At 32.5% G+C, this 22,491-nt stretch overlaps 1 long non-coding RNA gene across 1 annotated transcript; it reads left to right on the top strand.

Moving 5' to 3' along the window:
• The first annotated feature begins 6,711 nt into the window (after nucleotides 1–6,711).
• Nucleotides 6,712–10,561, top strand: LOC140177073 (uncharacterized). The gene is made up of 3 exons (XR_011868755.1): nucleotides 6,712–7,607; nucleotides 7,719–7,833; nucleotides 10,331–10,561. It is a non-coding gene; the product is annotated as an uncharacterized lncRNA (long non-coding RNA).
• The last annotated feature ends 11,930 nt before the right edge of the window (nucleotides 10,562–22,491 follow it).

Below are 22,491 nucleotides of genomic sequence, written 5' to 3'. Positions count from 1 at the left end.
TTATTATGATCAAGTCTCAAATTCTACAGTTATTTATAGCCTTAATTTCAGAGATTATTTTATTAAAGATAATTAAGGCAAGTTTTGATTTATTGGATTTGAGATAAGTTATGGTTATTATCCAATTTTATAATTATTGGATTATTTTCTGTATTTAAAGTATAAGGTTGATAGTTATGAAATAATAAGGATTTTATATGAATTGGATTAGATAAGTAATATTTTAAATATTATTACTGCTATTTTGGAAAATGAAGAAATTAAGTATACTATTTCTAATTTTTAGATTTGGGCATTTTATTGAAAATAATTTGTGAAATTGATGAGCAAATAGTATTTTCTATGTACAAATAATGTTGGATTTAATTGGGGTTTCAATTACTATATTATCCCTATTTTTGAGTGAAATTACCATAATGCCCTTAACCCTAATTTTCAAAATAAAACCCTAAGATCCTACCCGGTAGCCCATTGCTTCCCCGTGCCCCAGCTGCAGCCGAAACCCTTCTTTTCCTAACTCAGCAGCAGCGCTTCTCTTCCATGAAGGAACGAAAACAGAATAGAGAGGGAGAAGGACTTAGCGCCGCCGGCTGGGTACTGCCGCCGTGACCGCCAGACTGCCACACGCGAGGAGCGCCGCCATCGAAGTCGCCCCGTTCATCCCTGCCCAGTCGCGGTTCTGACAACCATCACCCTATTCCGTCGCTGGAGATCTCGGAGCCGCCGCTCATTGCTCCATCCTTGTCACCGCCACTGCCTCCATGTCTTCCAATAGCGCCACCATCGCCGCCGTGGATCGCGACCAGAGGGGAGCACGAAATCGAGAGAGAGTGAGGCGTGGAGATGGCGTCTCGTCGTGCACAGCCATGTGTCGTCACTGCCGTCTGAACAGTCGCCGTCGCCCTGGGGTGTAGTCCGCCGCTGCCGCCAGTGGAGGTCACTGCTGTGGAACGGAGGTGAGAGAGGGAAGCAAGATGAATCCCCTCCGCTTCTGGTGCTCTGGTTTGCCGCCACTGCCGCCGGAATCCTTGGCCGCCGCTCCTACCGTTGCTCCATTTGAGTTCTGGGTGAGCGCGCCCCATTGCCTTTGGAAGCCGCTGCTTGGGCCAGGATGCTATGGTGGTTGCTAATGAAGCCGCTGTTGATGGGCTGCTATGTTCAGTAAATTCTGCGAGTTTCGACTTCTCGGTAAGGCTTTTATTTGTGGTTTCGGTCACTTTGAATTTCGAGAAGGTTTTGATGCTGCGCGGTTTCTATTGACAAGTTTCATTTTGAAATGTTTTGAGAAAGGTTTTAAGTACTCCTTGAATTCTGAATTCTTGCAAGACTAAAACAAACCTTGAACAGTTGAAACGTTCTAGAGTTTATCATGGGGATTGAAGTTGGTTTTGCTTAAGTAAAGGAAACGGCTTTGAAAGAAGTAAATGATTACGTGACTTGGTTTGGCTTAGATCCTATTTTCCTACTCAAATCGGAAAGCCAATGTTTTAATGATTTTAAATGAATTTGGTGAAGTGAGTTATGTTATTCTCCCCTAAAGACTTGGGACTCTGCCGAGAAACCTTTGTTATAAAATCCCATTGTTGGATGGGTAATTTTGAATATCTCAAAGAGGCTTTTAACTTGCCATGATTATGGAAGTTTTGAAAAGAGGATGCTGAGAGTGACATTGTTTTAAAAGGGGAATTTACCTTGAGTAAAAGTGGCTTATGAGCCTGAGATAATTTGAGAAATGAGATCTTTAAAGCCAAGGCTGAAAAGAGTTGAAACTTAATTTCAAAGTGAAATGAATTGAGAAAATGATTTATGGCTTAAATGCCGATTTCATGATTTTGATGATTTTGAATATGGAAGTACTATTTTGTTGAGAGCCGGAATGGCTGTGTATGTTTATACATATTGATTGGTTCTAGATTGAACCGTGAGCCGGAATGGCTGTGTAAGATATTGATTTATGGCTGATTGCTGAATGAGTTGTGAGCCGTATGGCTGATTATGAATTATGAACTTAAGCCGAAGGGCTGTATTTATTGATAAATTGGCTGGTTCTGGATTGAACCGTGAGCCGGATGGCTGAGATGGATGGTGATCCATGGTTGAGTATAAATGCATGTATGCAATCGAATGAATTGTGAATTTAAGCCGGATGGCTGAGATGAATGTTGTATGCGAGTATGCTTGTGTTTTCTCTTTGGTTGTAAGGGTGACAGGGCACCGATACCCTCTAATGGCGACAGGGCGCAGATACCCTCTAATGATAATAAAGCGCAACAGAGAGACTGTGTCCGGGTTAGCTACCGGACACGTCGGGTTGGCTTGGTAACCGACAGATGATATCATCAGCCACTAGGGACAGGCATGCATCATATGCATTTGTGTGACATTGGTTGGGTGTGCATATTATACTTGGTTTGCCTATGTGATTAATTGCTATCTGTTCTACTTGTAATAACTGTTTGTTTGTGCTTGAACTTCCTATCTGTGTTTGCATCTGGGACTCTGTTGGATTGTGGTGATTGGTTGTTGGTTGGATTGTTTGGACCTAGGGCCGTGGTTGGAAAGAGATGAACTGATGGTTGATTTCGGTTTTGTATTTCTGGTTTGGAATAAAATTATGAAAGGCTATTTTGGTTCCGCATAGATAAACCGTTTTGAAAGGCTTTTGAGTTTTTGAGAATTGAATGGTTCCTCTTTCAGAAAAGATTTCCGACTTTACTTTTATTGTAAGCTGTTGTTTTTGAAAAGAGGCATAAGACGGTTATTAATCACTGGTACGGTTTATCTCTACGTATCCTATTACAGTAATTCCCAAAAACCCTCTACTGAGAACCCTTTCGAGGATGATGTTCTCACCCCCTACATTTTTTCCCTTTCAGGATATGGGCGCAGAAGTTACGAAGAGTTTATTTGGTTTTTGAGAACTCTGTATTGCTTTAGTGTATTTGTACCCTCGCCTTTATCTTGATATGTTCTGTAAGAAGGATAGGAATTGTATTGGGTAATGCTTGTAATATTATTTATATATATATATATATATATATATATATATATATATATGTATATACATATGGATGTACTCTTTATGAGTTTTGAAAGTTGTATGGTATCTATGGATGTATCATTATCGAATGGAAGTAGTCTTGGGAGCCGTATTGCGGTTTAAAGTTTTAAACAGGCTCATATTTTAGTATTAAATAGCATAAGTATCGTCGTAATGTCCGAGCTATCAGAGTCGCGCAGCCGGAAGTGTGAGCTTTGGTAGTTAGGGTGTTACATTATGGTATCAGAGCAGTCCTTCCTGTAGAGCCTGAGGAATGGACCGACTATGCTTTAGTTGCATACTCTGAGTGTTTGTCATGTATTAGGTCTTGTCGAATGACGAGAATTAGAGCTTTATGCACATGACGATCTATTGATTTAACGCTGTTAGTCTTGCATTGCATAATTCCTGATATTAAGTTTGGCCGGCTTAATACTAGTGAATTATGTATATGAAAGCACTGATGGGTTATCATAGATGAAATACGAGTTTTGAGTAAAGCAAATCGTGGGTTTTGGGAAAGTTAGAAACTATTTCTCGAGGCTATTCAGTTGTGTGTCTTGAATTTTGTTCGAGTCGACCTGTTCTTTTATATCCTAACTTGAAGCTCTTGTTTGCTAGTCCTTTTGAAAAGTAGTTTGATTTTTCAACTCTATTCCTCTATCCATGTGCATTCTTGTTTGATCTTAAGTGCATATGCTTGTTTGAAATCCTTGTTGTATCTATCTTCCTTGGTTTGAGTTCTTGATTCGTGTATTCTTTGATATAGCCTTGAACTTGTCCTATTGTATTGTGCATTTTAACTCCGGATTCCGAGTTCATTCTTAGAGAACTTGTTGATTCAGTTTTCCTTTTATTTGACAGTGATTACAGCTAATTTTGAGATTTTATGAAAATTGCTGTTGATTAGATATATACTTATTTGTATATATAAAATTTTGAAGATTACTCATATCGTTTAGCAACTATCTATTTTAATACCTCACCTGTATTTTTACTGGTTTACGGAATTGCACTTACTTTAAAAGTAAATTGACTTTCTAGTAATTTTACTATAGTTCCAATGCACATCTTCAATTGATTAAGTATTTGGAATATTTTTCAAAATTTTGAAAAGAAAGGATTTTTCCACTTTTGTCTCGGTTGAGTTTCGTTTGATAATCTTTACTTAACTTATTTTGAATTGAGTTTGATTTAGCATGCTATATGGCTTATGCCATTGTTGTTCTTTTGAAAATGTTGGACTCATGGCTTTCTTCTTATGAGCGGACTAGAGTCTCTTTTAAGCTTTCCATCTACATGAATGTCATGCTTGACTTTGTTTTTAACTAATCTTTTACATCTCGTGAACATTACCATTGATCTTGGTTTTTCTTCTCTGGTGAACCTCATTCTTATATGAGTCAGTTTGATTCGTTTCAAAACAGTGCATCGTTTAATCTCTCATTATCTTTACAAGAGTTTTTAGTCAAAGATTTATCCTTGGGAAATTACTAATGATTGGGTTGTATTTTCCTATGACTTTTGTATTCTTTTGAATCAATTAAAAGCTTATTTGGTGTCTCATGCCTAGTGGATCTTGTTTAAACTACCTTGATTTAAGATCCTTTCTTGCATGGCTTGACTTCTTTTTAGTACATCTTAAACTTCTTGAATGTTCTTCTAAGATGGTGATTTCAAGAACCCTTTTGGAGTCTTGTTTTGAACCTTTTAAAGAAGTTTCGAATTCTCTTTGAAGAAATATTAAACGGAATTTATTTTCTGTTGTTTGATTGAGATTAAAACCATTGTCCAATTTTGACGAAATTAATTTAAAGTTAGCATCCGCCATTTTAAATGAAGTTTTGAAAAGCTTCCTTGTTTAGTGGAAACCGGTTTGTTTGTAACGCACCACTTATTTCCTTACCAGATTGTGTGCAAATTTTTACCTTGGAGTTTCTTTTCTAAAAAGAGTTTAACTTCCTCTTTCGCCCTTGCTATGAATGTTATACATGCTTGTTTGAATATGGACTTTGGAGATTTTTGGACAAGCATTTGATTTCTCTTCCGAGTTTTTATGAACTGCTTTTGGTTAAGTTGTGCATCTAATTATCTTTCTAAAATATTTGAGGAAATATTTTAGCTCTTAGCCAAACTTGTGAGCACCTTTTTTTAAAATTCTACATGATCTGTTTCAACATAAAATTGTATTACAGCAAAGCCACGTTATTGCTTTTGTTATTCTCTTGGAGAATGTTTGTTACTTAACCTTTCTTTTAGACTGCGAGGTGGTTTTTCGCAAGTTTTCGACTCTTTCATGAACAATGTATTCGAAAGTATTTGTAATTGTGCTCTTGAGTTCTGTGAGCTTTGCCTTGGGTTTGAAATATTCTCTTCTGTAAACCTCATACTTCATCGACTCAGTTTGAGTTTGTTTCAAGCTGATGCGCTGGTTGTCTTCTTGTTGATCCTATTGAACTTCTTTGATCTAAGGGTTATCTTTGAAGTTGTCAATTGAATTATGTCTAGCAAACTTCATTGCTTGAACATCCTTGTTTATCTGGGATTGGATATATTCTTTCAAATCTATGAGTATTGTCTTTGACATTCGTCTCTCCCTTCTAAGATCTTGTATTCTTCTGAGTAGACTCGAGAATTGTTTTGATATCACGTGCGACTTGTAGACATAGTAACGCGATACGTTAGTTCTTTAAGACGTGATGGGTATACGGAAGTTGAAGCGGTAGGTGTGCAACGTATGAGTTGTGGGCGTTCTGTTCCTTGCGAACGGGTTTGTGGTTGTCAGGCTTGTGATCAAATTTGGGGTTTGTAAAGTGCTTGATGGAGTTGGAAAGTTGAAACTTTGAGGTTGATGTGAAATTAGTGTGCGGAGATTGAGCACGTCGTTTTAACTCCATCCTGTTTGATAGCCTTTGATGCCTTGCCCTTCTACCACATGATTGACCCATGTTATCTTTTGCATTGAGCCTACCTTGTAACGTTTGCTTTGCAATCACACTCCTACCTTCACATCCTTATTCTTATGACAATCAAAGTATTTGAAAGTCGTATATATGATTATATTTTGGGATATTTTTGCTTCTTCCTTAAATGTGTTCAAGGGTGAACTGTTATGGAATTTCTTTCATTTTGTATCAATTTTCGAGGGCGAAAATTTTTATAAGGTGGGTAGAATGTAAGATCCGGAATCCTTGAAAAGTCTTATTATGATCAAGTCTCAAATCATACAGTTATTTATAGCCTTAATTTCAGAGATTATTTTATTAAAGATAATTAAGGCAAGTTTTGATTTATTGGATTTGAGATAAATTATGGTTATTATCCAATTTTATAATTATTGGATTATTTTCTGTATTTAAAGTATAAGGTTGATAGTTATGAAATAATAAGGATTTTATATGAATTGGATTAGATAAGTAATATTTTAAATATTATTACTGCTATTTTGGAAAATGAAGAAATTAAGTATACTATTTCTAATTTTTAGATTTGGGCATTTTATTGAAAATAATTTGTGAAATTGATGAGCAAATAGTATTTTCTATGTACAAATAATGTTGGATTTAATTGGGGTTTCAATTACTATATTATCCCTATTTTTGAGTGAAATTACCATAATGCCCTTAACCCTAATTTTCAAAATAAAACCCTAAGATCCTACCCGGTAGCCCATTGCTTCCCCGTGCCCCAGCTGCAGCCGAAACCCTTCTTTTCCTAACTCAGCAGCAGCGCTTCTCTTCCATGAAGGAACGAAAACAGAATAGAGAGGGAGAAGGACTTAGCGCCACCGGCTGGGTACTGCCGCCGTGACCGCCAGACTGCCACACGCGAGGAGCGCCGCCATCGAAGTCGCCCCGTTCATCCTTGCCCAGTCGCGGTTCTGACACCCATCACCCTATTCCGTCGCTGGAGATCTCGGAGCCGCCGCTCGTTGCTCCATCCTTGTCACCGCCACTGCCTCCATGTCTTCCAATAGCGCCACCATCGCCGCCGTGGATCGTGACCAGAGGGGAGCACGAAATCGAGAGAGAGTGAGGCGTGGAGACGGCGTCGCGCGGAGAGGGACTCGCCGCTGCCGTCGCGCACAGCCATGTGTCATCACTTCCGTCTGAACAGTCGCCGTCGCCCTGGGGTGTAGTCCACCGCTGCCGCCAGTGGAGGTCACTGCTGTGGAACGGAGGTGAGAGAGGGAAGCAAGATGAATCCCCTCCGCTTCTGGTGCTCTGGTTTGCCGCCACTGCCGCCGAAATCCTTGGCCGCCGCTCCTACCGTTGCTCCATTTGGGTTCTAGGTGAGCGCGCCCCATTGCCTTTGGAAGCCGCTGCTTGGGCCAGGATGCTATGGTGGTTGCTAATGAAGCCGCTGTTGATGGGGCTGCTATGTTCAGTAAATTCTGCGAGTTTCGACTTCTCGATAAGGGTTTTATTTGCGGTTTCGGTCACTTTGAATTTCGAGAAGGTTTTGATGCTGCGCGGTTTTTATAGTTGATTCACCGGAGATTCTGGCCGCCGCCGGAGCTATTGCCGGGGCCGGTTCGAAGTCGCAGCTGCTTCGTGTTGTTATTCCGGTAAGAAATTATGTTTCGAAAGCCTTACGTTAGTGTCCCGTACGTGTATTAAAGCCTTTATTGTATTAATGTTCCTAGAGTTAGTAACTGAGGTTGCTTGTTGTAATTTAGAGCTGTTTATGCTGCTGCGAAAATGTGTGGGGCTGTGCTTTGAAGCTGCCTTTGATTTTGAGTTGAGGTGAAAAAGAACTTATGAGGCGCTTGGATTATGGAATTGCGTTTTGAGGTAGGGGCGCTTTCCGAAAACTAGAGTTTATTATTGGAATTATTACATATGGGTACTGATGTGAGATATTGTGTATTTGATGATTGTATCTACCTTATGTATTATTTGATTGACTCGAATGACTATGGATGTTGGTTTGGCTGAATTGTTGTGTGGCTTATGAAATGTAATGTTTGAAGTTGATTCTTTAAAGATTTGAAATGAGTTTAATCCGTCGAGGATTGGTTTGAATTGAGTCAATTATTTTGATGATGTGAAAGATAGAATACTCTTGAAATTCAGCCTGGGTTACTTTAACTGATTTGGTTTTGATAAATGATTTACTGCTGAACCGATTCTTTAAAGCTTTAGAAATGAGTTAAATCGGTTGATATTGAGTTGATTTCTGAAATGGTTTCCTTGAGATATGCCACTGAGGCGACTGTTGGATTTAGCTTGCTTTTGAATTGATTTCTGGTTTTGAACTGTTGAAAAGGAATGAGAAACGGTTTAGTTGGGACCCGAACCGGGTGGCAAAAGTCCAAGTTTTAGGGGAGGTGCTGCCGAAATTTCTATAAAATCCGAGTCTATTGAATGTTGTCTGGAAAAATGATGAGTTAAAGACTTCTACTATTTTATTTGAATTATCGAGAAAATGATGATTCATACTTTTGAAATGAATTATTAAAGAGGAAATTGTGATTTAGTCTTGCTTCTTAAGAAAGGCATTGTATCTCGTTCAGGAGAAAGTTATTTAGATGAAACTTGTGTTTTAAAGCTATTTGAATGTGAAAAGGGTTTATGCCTTTGAATTTGACTTGGGGGTTTCAATTAAAGAGTTTTAATGATTTTGAAAAGACCTAACTGTCTATTGACAAGTTTCATTTTGAAATGTTTTGAGAAAGGTTTTAAGTACTCCTTGAATTCTGAATTCTTGCAAGACTAAAACAAACCTTGAACAGTTGAAACGTTCTAGAATTTATCATGGGGATTGAAGTTGGTTTTGCTTAAGTAAAGGAAACGGCTTTGAAAGAAGTAAATGATTACGTGACTCGGTTTGGCTTAGATCCTATTTTCCTACTCAAATCGGAAAGCCAATGTTTTAATGATTTTAAATGAATTTGGTGAAGTGAGTTATGTTATTCTCCCCTAAAGACTTGGGACTCTGCAGAGAAACCTTTGTTATAAAATTCCATTGTTGGATGGGTAATTTTGAATATCTCAAAGAGGCTTTTAACTTGCCATGATTATGGAAGTTTTGGAAAGAGGATGCTAAGAGTGGCATTGTTTTAAAAGGGGAATTTACCTTGAGTAAAAGTGGCTTATGAGCCTGAGATAATTTGAGAAATGAGATCTTTAAAGCCAAGGCTGAAAAGAGTTGAAACTTGATTTCAAAGTGAAATGAATTGAGAAAATGATTTATGGCTTAAATGCCGATTTCATGAATTTGATGATTTTGAATATGGAAGTACTATTTTGTTGAGAGCCAGAATGGCTGTGTATGTTTATACATATTGATTGGTTCTAGATTGAACCGTGAGCCGGAATGGCTGTGTAAGATATTGATTTATGGCTGATTACTGAATGAGTTGTGAGCCGTATGGCTGATTATGAATTATGAACTTAAGCCGAAGGGCTGTATTTATTGATAAATTGGTTGGTTCTGGATTGAACCGTGAGCCGGATGGCTGAGATGGATGGTGATCCATGGTTGAGTATAAATGCATGTATGCAATCGAATGAATTGTGAATTTAAGCCGGATGGCTGAGATGAATGTTGTATGCGAGTATGCTTGTGTTTTCTCTCTGGTTGTAAGGGTGACAGGGCACCGATACCCTCTAATGGCGACAGGGCGCAGATACCCTCTAATGGCGACAGGGCGCAGATACCCTCTAATGATAATAAAGCGCAACAGAGAGACTGTGTCCGGGTTAGCTACCGGACACGTCGGGTTGGCTTGGTAACCGACAGATGATATCATCAGCCACTAGGGACAGGCATGCATCATATGCATTTGTGTGACATTGGTTCGGTGTGCATATTATACTTGGTTTGCCTATGTGATTAATTGCTCACTGTTCTACTTGTAATAACTGTTTGTTTGTGCTTGAACTTCCTATCTGTGTTTGCATCTGGGACTCTGTTGGATTGTGGTGATTGGTTGTTGGTTGGATTGTTTGGACCTAGGGCCGTGGTTGGAAAGAGATGAACTGATGGTTGATTTCGGTTTTGTGTTTCTGGTTTGGAATAAAATTATGAAAGGCTATTTTGGTTCCGCATAGATAAACCGTTTTGAAAGGCTTTTGAGTTTTTGAGAATTGAATGGTTCCTCTTTCAGAAAAGATTTCTGACTTTACTTTTATTGTAAGCTGTTGTTTTTGAAAACGGGCATAAGACGGTTATTAATCACTGGTACGGTTTATCTCTACATATCCTATTACAGTAATTCCCAAAAACCCTCTACTGAGAACCCTTTCGAGGATGATTTTCTCACCCCCTACATTTTTCCCCTTTCAGGATATGGGCGCAGAAGTTACGAAGAGTTTATTTGGTTTTTGAGAACTCTGTATTGCTTTAGTGTATTTGTACCCTCGCCTTTATCTTGATATGTTCTGTAAGAGGGATAGGAATTGTATTGGGTAATGCTTGTAATATTATTTATATATATATATATATGTATATACATATGGATGTACTCTTTATGAGTTTTGAAAGTTGTATGGTATCTATGGATGTATCATTATCGAATGGAAGTAGTTTTGGGAGCGGTATTGCGGTTTAAAGTTTTAAACAAGCTCATATTTTAGTATTAAATAGCATAAGTGTCGTCATAATGTCCGAGCTATCAGAGTCGTGCAGCCGGAAGTGTGAGCTTTGGTAGTTAGGGTGTTACACCCAATAGCTGGGTACTCAGAGAAGATCACACATGTCTCCATCTGCAAAACGTGGGAGATAAAGAGGTGAGAACTTAATGTTCCTAGTAAGGTACTACACAAAAAACACAAAACGTGGGAGATAAGGAGGTGAGAACTTAAGGTTCCTAGCAAGGTACTACACAAAAAACTTAAGGGATTCGTAGCCTAAGTCTAGGAATTCGCATAGTTACGTTGGCAAGTCACACAACCAGTACAAGCACAAGTATATAGCAGAATAACAATGTACAAGTAAGCAATCGCAAACACAGAGAAATGTAATAACCAAGTATGATGCATGTCTAGTTCTATGCAAAATATGAGCTCACACATCGGTTGACTATCCGTAACCCGAAATTACTCGGGACTAAGCCTGAATATGGTTTTTCAACTGCATACGTTCTGCATACATGTCTAATGGACAAAGCCATGTATATTCTAACAACTGAAAATTGTCGTAAAGCTTGATGCCAAAGTATGCTAACAGTTGGAAAAACAGATTCTAACATAAAGTGCGTCCCGACATCTTTCTGACATTGATTAAGCGCAGAATTGTCCTTCGCTTTTCAGGCAGTCATTCTTAGAGAATCTTAAGGTTTACAGTTTTGTTTTGGGGCGCAATATATTGATTACCTGAAGGGCCCTTTTGCCCTCGGTCCTTCAATATACATACCATGGTTCCTTGGTAAGAGATCATTTTGCCCTTAACCTTTCAACATAATTACCAAAATATCTTTATTTTCAATAAAGGACCCTTTTGCCTTTAGTCCTTTGCTTAATGTCTTTCATGCCCTTATTTTTTTTTCTTGACTTTCTTAAGCCTTTTTTTTGTCACAATTACTACTTTATCCTCAGTATTTTATAAAATTCTCATCTTACACTTTTTACCTTAATTCTTCTTTGGCTATCCTTCATAGGTTTTATAGAGATACTTTTACTCCTAGAATTGCTACTTTATTACTTTAGCCTTATATTTTGCCAAAAAAACTATTTTACCCTTTAGTAAATTAATTAACCATTTTTGTGTTTACTTTGTTTCAAGATTAATATTATAATCCTAAATGTTTTGAGTAATACTTTTTAATCTTATATAGTGCCAAAATTATTGAATTAACCTTATGACTCATCATTTACCAATTTACCCCTAAGACTTTCAATTAATGCCAATTTTACAATTAATGACACAAAAGACTATTTTATCCTTAATTTTTTATGCTTATCTTAGTAATTATCATATTTTCACTTTTAACCCAAATTTTACTAAAATTTTTATTTAAATCTAAAATTTTATTTTAATTATAATTTTAGTCCAACTCTTTTATGTAATTTACAATTTTATCCTTGGAACTACTAAGATCACAATTTTTTACCTAACTTGTTTTAATTATATTTTTAGCCTTCTGTTTCTCCTTAATGACCAAATTACCTCTTGTGTTGCATCATACTAATTCTATAGGACTAAAATCTTATTTCTAGCCTCTTTTAACATTTTTATTTAACAATTTTTACACTACTTTGTGGCTAAATTTTTACAGGCATTTTTACATATTTTTCTTCACTTTTTAACGACTTTTAAGACTTGAAACTTAAACCCTAAGTGCTATAACTTTTCGGCCCTTAAGTACAAAAAATCTATGCATAAAAAAAATTCATATTTCACATATATAAAACCAAAAATAACTGTGCATCATACAATTACCAAAATTAATTTTTATGCACAAAATCATCATAAAATAACTCATATGAACACAAAATCAAGCAGGAAGATATTCTAACTAATCTTAACCCTTACCTCTTATTCAAATAAGTACTTAAACAATTTAAACACCAAAAATCACCTAAACAAAAGATAGAAGACAATTAATGAAAATTAAGTTCTCTTGGCCGAATTGGGTGTTAGAAAAAGTGATGAATTTTCGTTCACTTTGAGCTTGAATTTGGAGTGCTTTTGGCGTGCCTCCTTGAGACCTTTAAGTGTGATTTTTTAGACATGGAAGAGAGCAACACAATTCCTTAATTTCAAGTTAGAAACAAAAAAAAAAAAGAAAGGGTGAAGTGATGGTTATTTTTGCTGAAATTTGTATGGAAGAACAAGAAAAATCAAGAAAGAACAACGAATTGGACTTGAAAGGCTTGAATTCTTGGAGAACCAACTAAGAACTATGGAAGAACTATGGAGAACTAACTAAGAACCATAGAGAACCAACCAAGAACTATGTTACAAACTAGAAAAGTAGATTATATGTATTTGAGTTTAGAAGAATTACTTAAAATTTTTAATTTCCACTCTGTGATGTCAAAGGAGTTGAGAGTGTTTTGAATTTCTAAGTGTTTTTCAAAAGAACTGAACTTCCTATAATATTATCCTAAAACTATATAAATTTTTCTATGTCAACTGAACTTCCTATAATATTATCCTAAAACTATATAAATTTTTTTATGTCGACTGACAATTATATCCCGATGCGTCATTTTTGACAAATTCAAATTATATTTGCAATCGTTTTTGCATTCTTTGTCTACAGTCAATTGAAAAATTCAGAAATAATTGAATTCTCCAATAACCTAAATTACCTCAATTAAAATAAATAACATAGCTTAAATGCACAGAAATATCAACCTATAATTATTTTTTTATATAAAATATTTTCTTCTTAAATAATAATATATTTTTTCCCTACCACATAGATATTGTGGGTTTTTAATAAGAAAAAATACAAACATTAATAAAAAATATAACTTATTGTTTTATTATTATACTTTTTCTTTTTAAATTTTTTGTATAAAAAAAATTAAGTTAGACTTTATAATTTATTATTTTTTATATTTAATTTTTTATTAAATAAAATATAATAACACTAATTTTTGTATCTTTAACTTTTGTATCTTATTCAATTCTTAAAATCAAATACAACCTATATCTACTTTGTGCATCAATCACACTCCACCACCTTAAACATATATATATATAAGAAAATTGATTTTCTTATTCTTAAGTGTATTTAAAAAAAAACAAAAATAAATAAATCCAAATTCACAAATAATAAAAGATGAGACCAAAGAAAATAGGTCTTTTTGGGATATGTTTAAAATCAGTCCAACTATTTTGTGTGCATCAAATACGCTATTTTTTATGGACCATTAGATTTTATTAAATGAAAATCAAAGAATGTTATGAAAAATGAATATTGATAGACTTTATAAATATGGAATATATTAGTATATACATACATAAATATATTTTAATACAGAATATTTTAAAAATAGTAAGTACAATATTTTACTTCAAAATAAATAAATATTAAACATATAAATACATACAAAAATATTTTTTATTTATTAATATTAATTATTATATAGTACTAAATAATATAAAAAATTAAATTATTTTATATTACTGAAAAATAATTAAATTATTTTATATTATTTAAAAATAATTAGATTATTCATTAAAAAAATTTATTAATAGTTAATTTTATTAAAAATATATTATTCTATAATAATTTTTTATTCAAATATTTGTTAACATACATTTTATTAAAAATAATATATATAATATTATTTTAACAAAATTAATTATTATATAGCTATATATTTTTTAATGTTACTTTATAGTTTTAAAGCAAAAAAAAAAAAAGGTAGAGAGACTATTTTCTGTACAATCTATTCCAAATTGCTTCACCACACCATAATTTTATAATTTATATACCTCTAAATTATAGCATTTGCCTCCTTCAACAATTAGCACCTTCAAAGCCTATAGTCTGTTCTACTCTCTACTCTCTACTCTCTACTCTCTTTGCTCCATGTTCTTGTAATAATTGGTACCACAAGTCCACATCTACCACGACGTTGTTAGAAAAAAAAAATCTATATCCTTTGATATTAATATATGTTTTAAAATATTATATATAATATATAAAAATATAATTTTTTTATTTTTCAAATTTTAAAATAAATATTTTTTAATTTTTTATTTATATTCTTAAAAAATAGAATAAAAAATAAACATTATTTTTTTTAAATATAAATAAAAATTTATTTTTAAAAATTACATATATAATCCACTTTGTTAGAAATTATATATATATATATATATATATATATATATATATATATATATATATATATATATTAATTTATGATTTTCATAGATTCGTGTATAATAATTTTATGTATCTATTAAATCTCAAATGAGTCACAATAAATAATATTTATAACAAACAAAAAAATAGGTGAACATGTTTTTAATTATATACAAATGTTAATTATTATTATATAATTTTTATGTCATTCTATAGATTTTGTTTGTTGTGTAGAAATAAATTTTATCTTTATTTAAAAAAGTAAAAATTATGTTTATTTTCTATTTCTATTTTTTAAGAGTGTAAATAAAGAAATTCAAAAATATTTTCTTAAAAGTATGAAAAAAATAAAAAGATAACATTTTCATATAATATATACTATTTTAAATAAAATGCATGTTTACAAATATTTGGATAAAAAAATTGTATTATACAATGCAATAATACGTTTTTAACAAAATTAACTATTATGCCAATAAGTTATATCTCAAATGGCATAGTCTCCCCATACTCAATTAAGAGGTCACGGGTTCAAGTCTCTTATCTTTGGTAAAAAAAAATAACTATTACCATGTTTTTTTAATTTTTTTATGAATAAACTAATTATTTTTTTAGTAATATAAAATAATTTATATTATGTAATTAAAAATAGCACTGTATAATAATTAATTTTAATAAATAAAAAATAATTTTGTATGTATTTATATGTTTTATATTTATTTATTTTAAAATAAAAGATTATACTTATTATTTTTAAAATATTTTATATTAAAATGTATTTATGAATGTATATACTAATATTTATATTTGTAGTAATACAAATGGGACGTGGCGCTCATATGTTGAGTGTGGAAGTTTATTTGCTTACGTGTCGTCACTAAAAATTTTTAGAATTATATTTATAAATTATAAATTATTATTTACTTTAGTTTGTTATTTTCAAATTTTAAATTATTTGTTTAGATTGTTTTACTTAGATTGTTATTTTTTAAATTTTAGATTGTTTTACTTAGGTTGTTATTTTTTAAATTTTAACACTATTTTATAAAATTTGTTGATTTTTTTTTAAAAAAATTGCAGCTACATACGTCATTTATATATATTTACGTTGATTTAGAATTTTAAAAATTATTAATATATTTATTTACTTTATCTGGATTATTTTACTTGGGTTGTTATTTTTTAAAATTTTAAATTATTTTATTTAGATTGTTATTTTTTAACTTTTAGATGGTTTTACTTAAGTTATTATTTTTTTAATTTTAAATTATTTTACTTAGGTTGTTATTTTTTAAATTTTAACATTATTTTTTAAAAATTTGTTGATTCTTTTTAATACTGTTTTTTAAAATGTTGTTGATTTTTTTTTTAAATTACAGCTACATACGTCCTTTTTCAATTGAGATGGTCTGACTTGATGAAGACGTGAGTTTTCTACTAATATTTTTTATATTATTTAAATTTATATTATTTATATTTTAAATTTGTTTGTTTATTCTCATTTAATTGTTCTTTGATTTTTGTTTATCAATTATAGGAAGGAAAAATACACACTTCAGTTAAGAGAGCTCTTGTGCCTTAATTCATGAATTTGCTAAGAGAAAGAATATCTTACCAAATAAGATATTTTGGTGTTGGACTTAACTAGGGTAACTTCAAGACTACACATCATGAGTATGTAGTTAATTTAAGCCAACGTACCGATGTGCAGAGACTTCCAGAATCATCAAGTATCCCATGATATGGATTTAATTTTGTCAGTTTTGACACTCTCAATACTCCTGAGTACGATTACACCTATTTAGTTAGTAAGTTTATTGTTTTAGAAAAAGTATAATTTATTTGTAAATTTATTTATTTTGTTGATAATTTTGGCTGTATTTTTTTCTTAACAAACTTATTGACAATAATTTTTTTTTATTTTAATTTATTTTAGATGTTATTGAATATCTTGTTAGAATTGAGAATGAAAGTATCTTTGAAAAGAATGACAAATCTACTAAGTACACTATTATTAAATTAGAGATTGATGATTAATCATATATTTACTTTTATAAATCTAAAAATTTTGATATTTTCATATTTTAAAATTGTTATTTTAACTTATTTTATTATAAATAATTTTATTAATATTATTAATATGTAACAAATGTATCTTAACTAACATTAAGCTTACTTATTAAATATTCATACTTATTAAGCTTTTTTTTGTGCACACACTAAAAAATAGCAGAGAGTTAGAAAGAGGATAATTACGATACAGCAGAATGGAAAAATACACCTACACTTTTACTCAACCTAATTGATAAGATCTTTTTCTTCATCGTTGAGGTTCAAATATCTGATAATCCACATTTTTCACCTTCTTATAAAGTTAAGAAGATGACTGATAATATGAACTTCATAAATAAATTCAAAAAAGCTCACCCTATTCAAATTATGAGTACAGTTATAAGTGTACTTTCTATTAAAAATCAATTTATTTTTCTTTCTTGGTCATTAGTAGTATCTAATTTATAAATAATAATTAATTAATAACTAATTATAATTTTAGGATATTGACTATACCGGTGGTTTGCTTCCAACTTCAAAGGCATCCTCAATCATTGAAGGAGAGGAAGTAAAAGGTGCTAAGGTATTTGTTAAAAAATAAATTTTTTATTTGTTTGTTTTCTCAAAGTTAGATCTTAATTTTATTCAAAAAAATATTATTGAGATAAAATCAATGGTAAGAAGGAAGTCTTTAATTTAACTTAGTATTTTGTACAGAATTTGTTGCTTGAATTCTCTAATGAAATTGCAGACGATGATGAATCCGAAGTGTTGAAAAATGCTATTACACCAGCCAAGCAACTATCCTCAGAGTCGAAAGATTTGGAGATGGAAGGAGATACCTCAACTTGCAAGAAGATCAAGATTGAGAATGAAAATTGAGAATTTGGATGCACATGTTTTGGAATCCTTTTTAGAGTCTATCTAATAGAATAATATCAAATATATGTTTGTTGTTTTGGTGAAAACATTATCTTTTTTTGAGTTGTTATTTCTCTTTTAGTTCTTTTCAATTTTTATGTTTAGAATTTAGAATTTTTTTAGATATAAATTGAAGTTATTTAATTATTATTTATGATTTTATTTTCAATTCGATTCACACCATTGATATTTTGTTAATTTATGATTTAGTATTTAATGTCATAAAGTTATAAATTTTTCGTATGAATTATTGTTGATACAATTAAGTTAGTTATTAATTTTTAATGTGTATTTATTTTAAAAAAATCTAATTCTAATTTTTAATTAAAGTATTATGTTTAAAATTTTAAATTTAAATTCAAATATACTTTTTTTTATTTTTAAGTAAGCAATTGGCTTTGAGAATATTTTTTAAAAATTTATATAATCTATAAGCAAATATGTTAATTACAAAAGATTATATTAAAGTAAATAAAATTAACAATTTTATTAAAATGTGAGATTATTTATACTATTTAAAAAAAATTAATTTGACAATCCTCTATACTTAATTTTGTTTCTAATATTGTTCCGACAAAATTGAATTAATTTAGTATTTTGAAAAAATTTAAATATTTTTTTTTAAATTTACGTAATTTATAAGGTTATTAATTTTTAGATTATATTTAATTTTATTTATTTTTATCGACAAATAATAAGATTGATACTATTTATAATAAAACTAAAAACCAAGGAATGCAACTTGGACATTATTAGCTTATGGAATACTATATGAGAGGAAAAAAGCTTTGAAAAATAAGGTATTTTATTATGTCTTTTTTTTAATATCAAGATTACATTCTCTTATTCTTATTATTTTTATTTTTATTAATAATATTAATAGTTTTATTTTGGAATTACTTATTAAATACTTCATAAAACCATCATGTGCTTTTGCTAGGATTAAACATGACTGATGACGAATTGAAAAATCTCTGCATTATTGAGATTGAGAAGATAATCAACAGCAATGCGAGATTTTTAAGAGATTATCAATCAATGTCATATCCTGAGATGTCTGATGTTCACCTTTTTCAGAATAAGCTAATAGAGGAGGAGTTAGCATATGACACAAATGAGTTGACTCATACAAACTTATATATGGAACAAAAGATGACTCATGAGCAAAAGTTAGTATTCAATGAGATACTCAATGCTGTTATTATAGACTATGGTGGTTTTTACTTTGTTTATGGGCATGGTGGGTGTGGTAAGACATTTATTTGGAATGGACTTTCTTCTGCTATTCAGTCTAGAGGAAAGATTGTTTTAAATGTCGCATCCACTGGGATTGCATCTTTACCCCTACTTGGTGGCAGAATGGCTCATTCTAGATTTTCAATACCCATTACAATTACTGATGAATCTACTTGCACCATCAAGCATGGCAGTTTGAAGGCTGAGATGCTCATTCAAAGTAGCTTAATAATTTGGGATGAAACTCCAATGCTCAATAAAATGTGCTTTGAAGCACTTAATCGGACGCTCAGGGATCTTATATCAGTTACCGATCAACATAAGATACATCAATCATTTGATGGTAAGATTATTATTCTAGGAGGTGATTTTAGACAGATACTTCCGGTGATTTCAAAAGGGAGTAGACACAATATATTGTCATCAGCTATTAACTCATCCCATCTGTGGTCGTTTTGTAAGGTTCTGAAACTGCATATGAACATGAGGCTTCTAATGTCTTCTTCGGATCAAGATGAAGGTGAAATGAAAAGATTTGATAATTGGATACTTGATGTTGGAAATGGAAATATTGGTTCTGTTGTTGGTGATGAATCAGAAGTTGAAATTCCAGATGATCTATTGATTACAACTACTAATGATCCTCTCTCTCATTTAGTAGACTTTGCATATCCAAATTTGTTGCAAAATATGTCAGATTACAGGTTTTTCCAGAGTAGGGCAATTCTTGCACTCACGCTTGAGAGTGTCGAGAAGGTAAACGATTTCGTCTTGACAATCTTTCCAAGGATGGAAAAGGACTATTTGAGTTCTGACACAACATGTCAAGTTGATGAGAATGAAGATGTACAACAAGAGTGGTTCACACCAGAGTTCCTAAATGACATCAAATGTTCGGAACTACCCAATCACAAGTTGACTTTGAAGTCAGGAGTCGCTGTAATGCTACTGTGAAACATAGACCAGACTTTAGGTTTATGCAACGGGATAAGATTAATAGTTAATGAAATTGGCAGCAACGTAATTGGAGTAACAGTAGTGACCGGTAGAAATATTGGAGATAGAGTGTACATTCCAAGAATGAACTTGGTCCCTTCATATTCAAGATTGTCATTTAAGTTCCAACGGAGATAATTTTCATTAACAGTATGCTTTGCAATGACCATTAACAAGAGTCAGGGTCGATCATTATCATATGTTGGACTTTACTTGCCAAAATCAGTGTTCATCCATGGATAACTTTATGTTGCTTTGTCAACAGTTAAGAATGGCAGTGGCCTCAGAATTTTAATTCTAAATAAAGACGACAATCCAAAGTCATCAACAACAAATGTCGTGTTTAAAGAAGTTTTTAATAATATTTAGGTAAGAATAATATTATTTTCATTTTAATAGCATGTTATGATTTACACAAGTGTACAAATATTTACTATAGATATAACTAATTTATCTATAACTCTGTTTTCAGATTTGAGATAAAATGTGTAACAGGGAGCACAACATCATATGCCAATTGCTTTTCTAATGAAGTTAGTAAGATACTAGGTTGTGGATAAATTTTTATTAGCCTTTTGATATAAAGTTTAGTGTAAAATTGACGTGCTATTATTATAGTTATATATGTTCTTATTTTTTCATGTCTCTCTCCTTATGGTTCAAGAATATTACAGACTTCAACCTCTTCCATTTGTATTTTACTTTGAATAAAGATAAAATAGCATATTCAGTACGTTTATTATATAATGACGATGATAGTGTTATACTAAACTCAAAAAATTTATGATTGTAAAATATTATTTTCGATTTAACATGTCAAATTTAAATATAAGCCCGTGCATTACACGAATTTAATACTAGTATATTCTATATTTATAAAGTCTATCAATACTCCTATTTCATAACATCCTTTAATTTTCATTTACTTATTGATTTTTTTACCAATTCTTAAAAGTTTCTTTTTTAATTTAAAATTTATCTCTCACTTTCTCATATCTTATCATATTTATACTCTATACTATACATAATGGAAATATTAAAAAATTAGTGTCTGATTTTTTAAAAAAATCTTTTATTATATATAATTCATAAAAGAATTATTTCTAATATTTAAGCCAAAATATTTTAATTAAATTATAAACTACTTATTATATGCGGTGGATTGGAGGCGGATTTCTCTGGCGGGGGACTTGGATATGCGGTGGCTTGCGATGAAAATTTTGATGAGAGCCATAAGGGAGTCTGGTGCTGTCAGGTGGAAGGGAAGGAAGAAATGTTGGCCTCCCCATATGGGACATCGCCGTGGAAGGGGGGTGGGCTTGAAGAGCAGTGTAATGTTCTGGAAGGGGAGGACCTTGTGGCGGGTAGTGGCTTAAATGCCTCTTTGGAGATTGTAGATGTTCCAAAGGAGTTACATACCGATGGTACGGGGGCAGCTTTGCAGAGTATGCGAGATGCCACTAGGGGTTTTGGAAGCGACGCTGAATCAGAAACGTCCGCGAACAGATGGGCAGCAGACATGCAAGAAAATCGGGAAGCATGGAACCTCGCAGTAAAATCTGGAGCAGTGTAGTATGATGAGAAGGATGATATTATGGTAATCCTACAAGCACAGAACGAGGAAATTGCAAAGAAGAAAAAACAGGCTAAGCAGAAGGAGAAAGCACGAAGAAGTCGGCCAAAAAATAAAAAAAAAGGTGTGTATAAAGGCGTTAAAATGATTTTTAGCTCATGGAATATTAGGGGGTTGGCGGGAGTTGGTAAACTGAGCATGGTAAAAAACTTTCGGAGGAAGTTTAAATTGCATATGTTAGGCTTGATAGAGACTAAAAAAGGGATCATAACTAACTTTGATATAGTGCAACTGTGGGGGTAATGGTGCAGTTAAGTGGGAGTTTGTTGGGTCGATTGGTGCTTCAGGTGGCATGTTATTGATGTGGGATGAAACGATTTTTCAGATGAACAACTGTTATAAAGGAGTTAGATGACTGTGTGTGGAGGGTGTGTTACTAAAAAATAATTTTTCCTGTGCTTTCTGCCTGGTTTATGGTCCGCATGATAGGGAGGAAAAGCTTGTTACATGGGAAGAGCTGAACTTTCTATCTGGGCTATGTCAAGTCCCTTTTTGTTACATGGGGGACTTTAACGAGATAACTCATGTGGAAGAACGGAAGGGAGCTACTTCTTTGACGGTGACTGCAACAGAGTTTAGATCATGGATTCAGGATATGGAGCTAGTAGACTTGGCACTCACAGATCGCTTATTCACTTGGTTCAGAGGGCAATCATGCAGTCGTATTGATAGGGTTCTGGTTAGCTTGGAGTGGTTAGAAGAGTTTCCGGAGACGAGGTTGCGAGGAGGAACTAGAGGGTTATCTGACCATTGTCCAATGATTATAGAGGTCACACGGATTAGAGGGGGCCAAGACCTTTTCGGAGTTTGGACTCATGGTTTACTCATGATGGGTTCTTGAGG

The sequence above is a fragment of the Arachis hypogaea genome, chromosome 12, assembly GCF_003086295.3.
Source record: "Arachis hypogaea cultivar Tifrunner chromosome 12, arahy.Tifrunner.gnm2.J5K5, whole genome shotgun sequence".
In the NCBI taxonomy this organism is placed as follows: domain Eukaryota; kingdom Viridiplantae; phylum Streptophyta; class Magnoliopsida; order Fabales; family Fabaceae; genus Arachis; species Arachis hypogaea.
The sequence above is the reverse complement of the archived record's forward strand: the minus strand, read 5'-3'. Positions and strand labels throughout refer to the sequence as shown.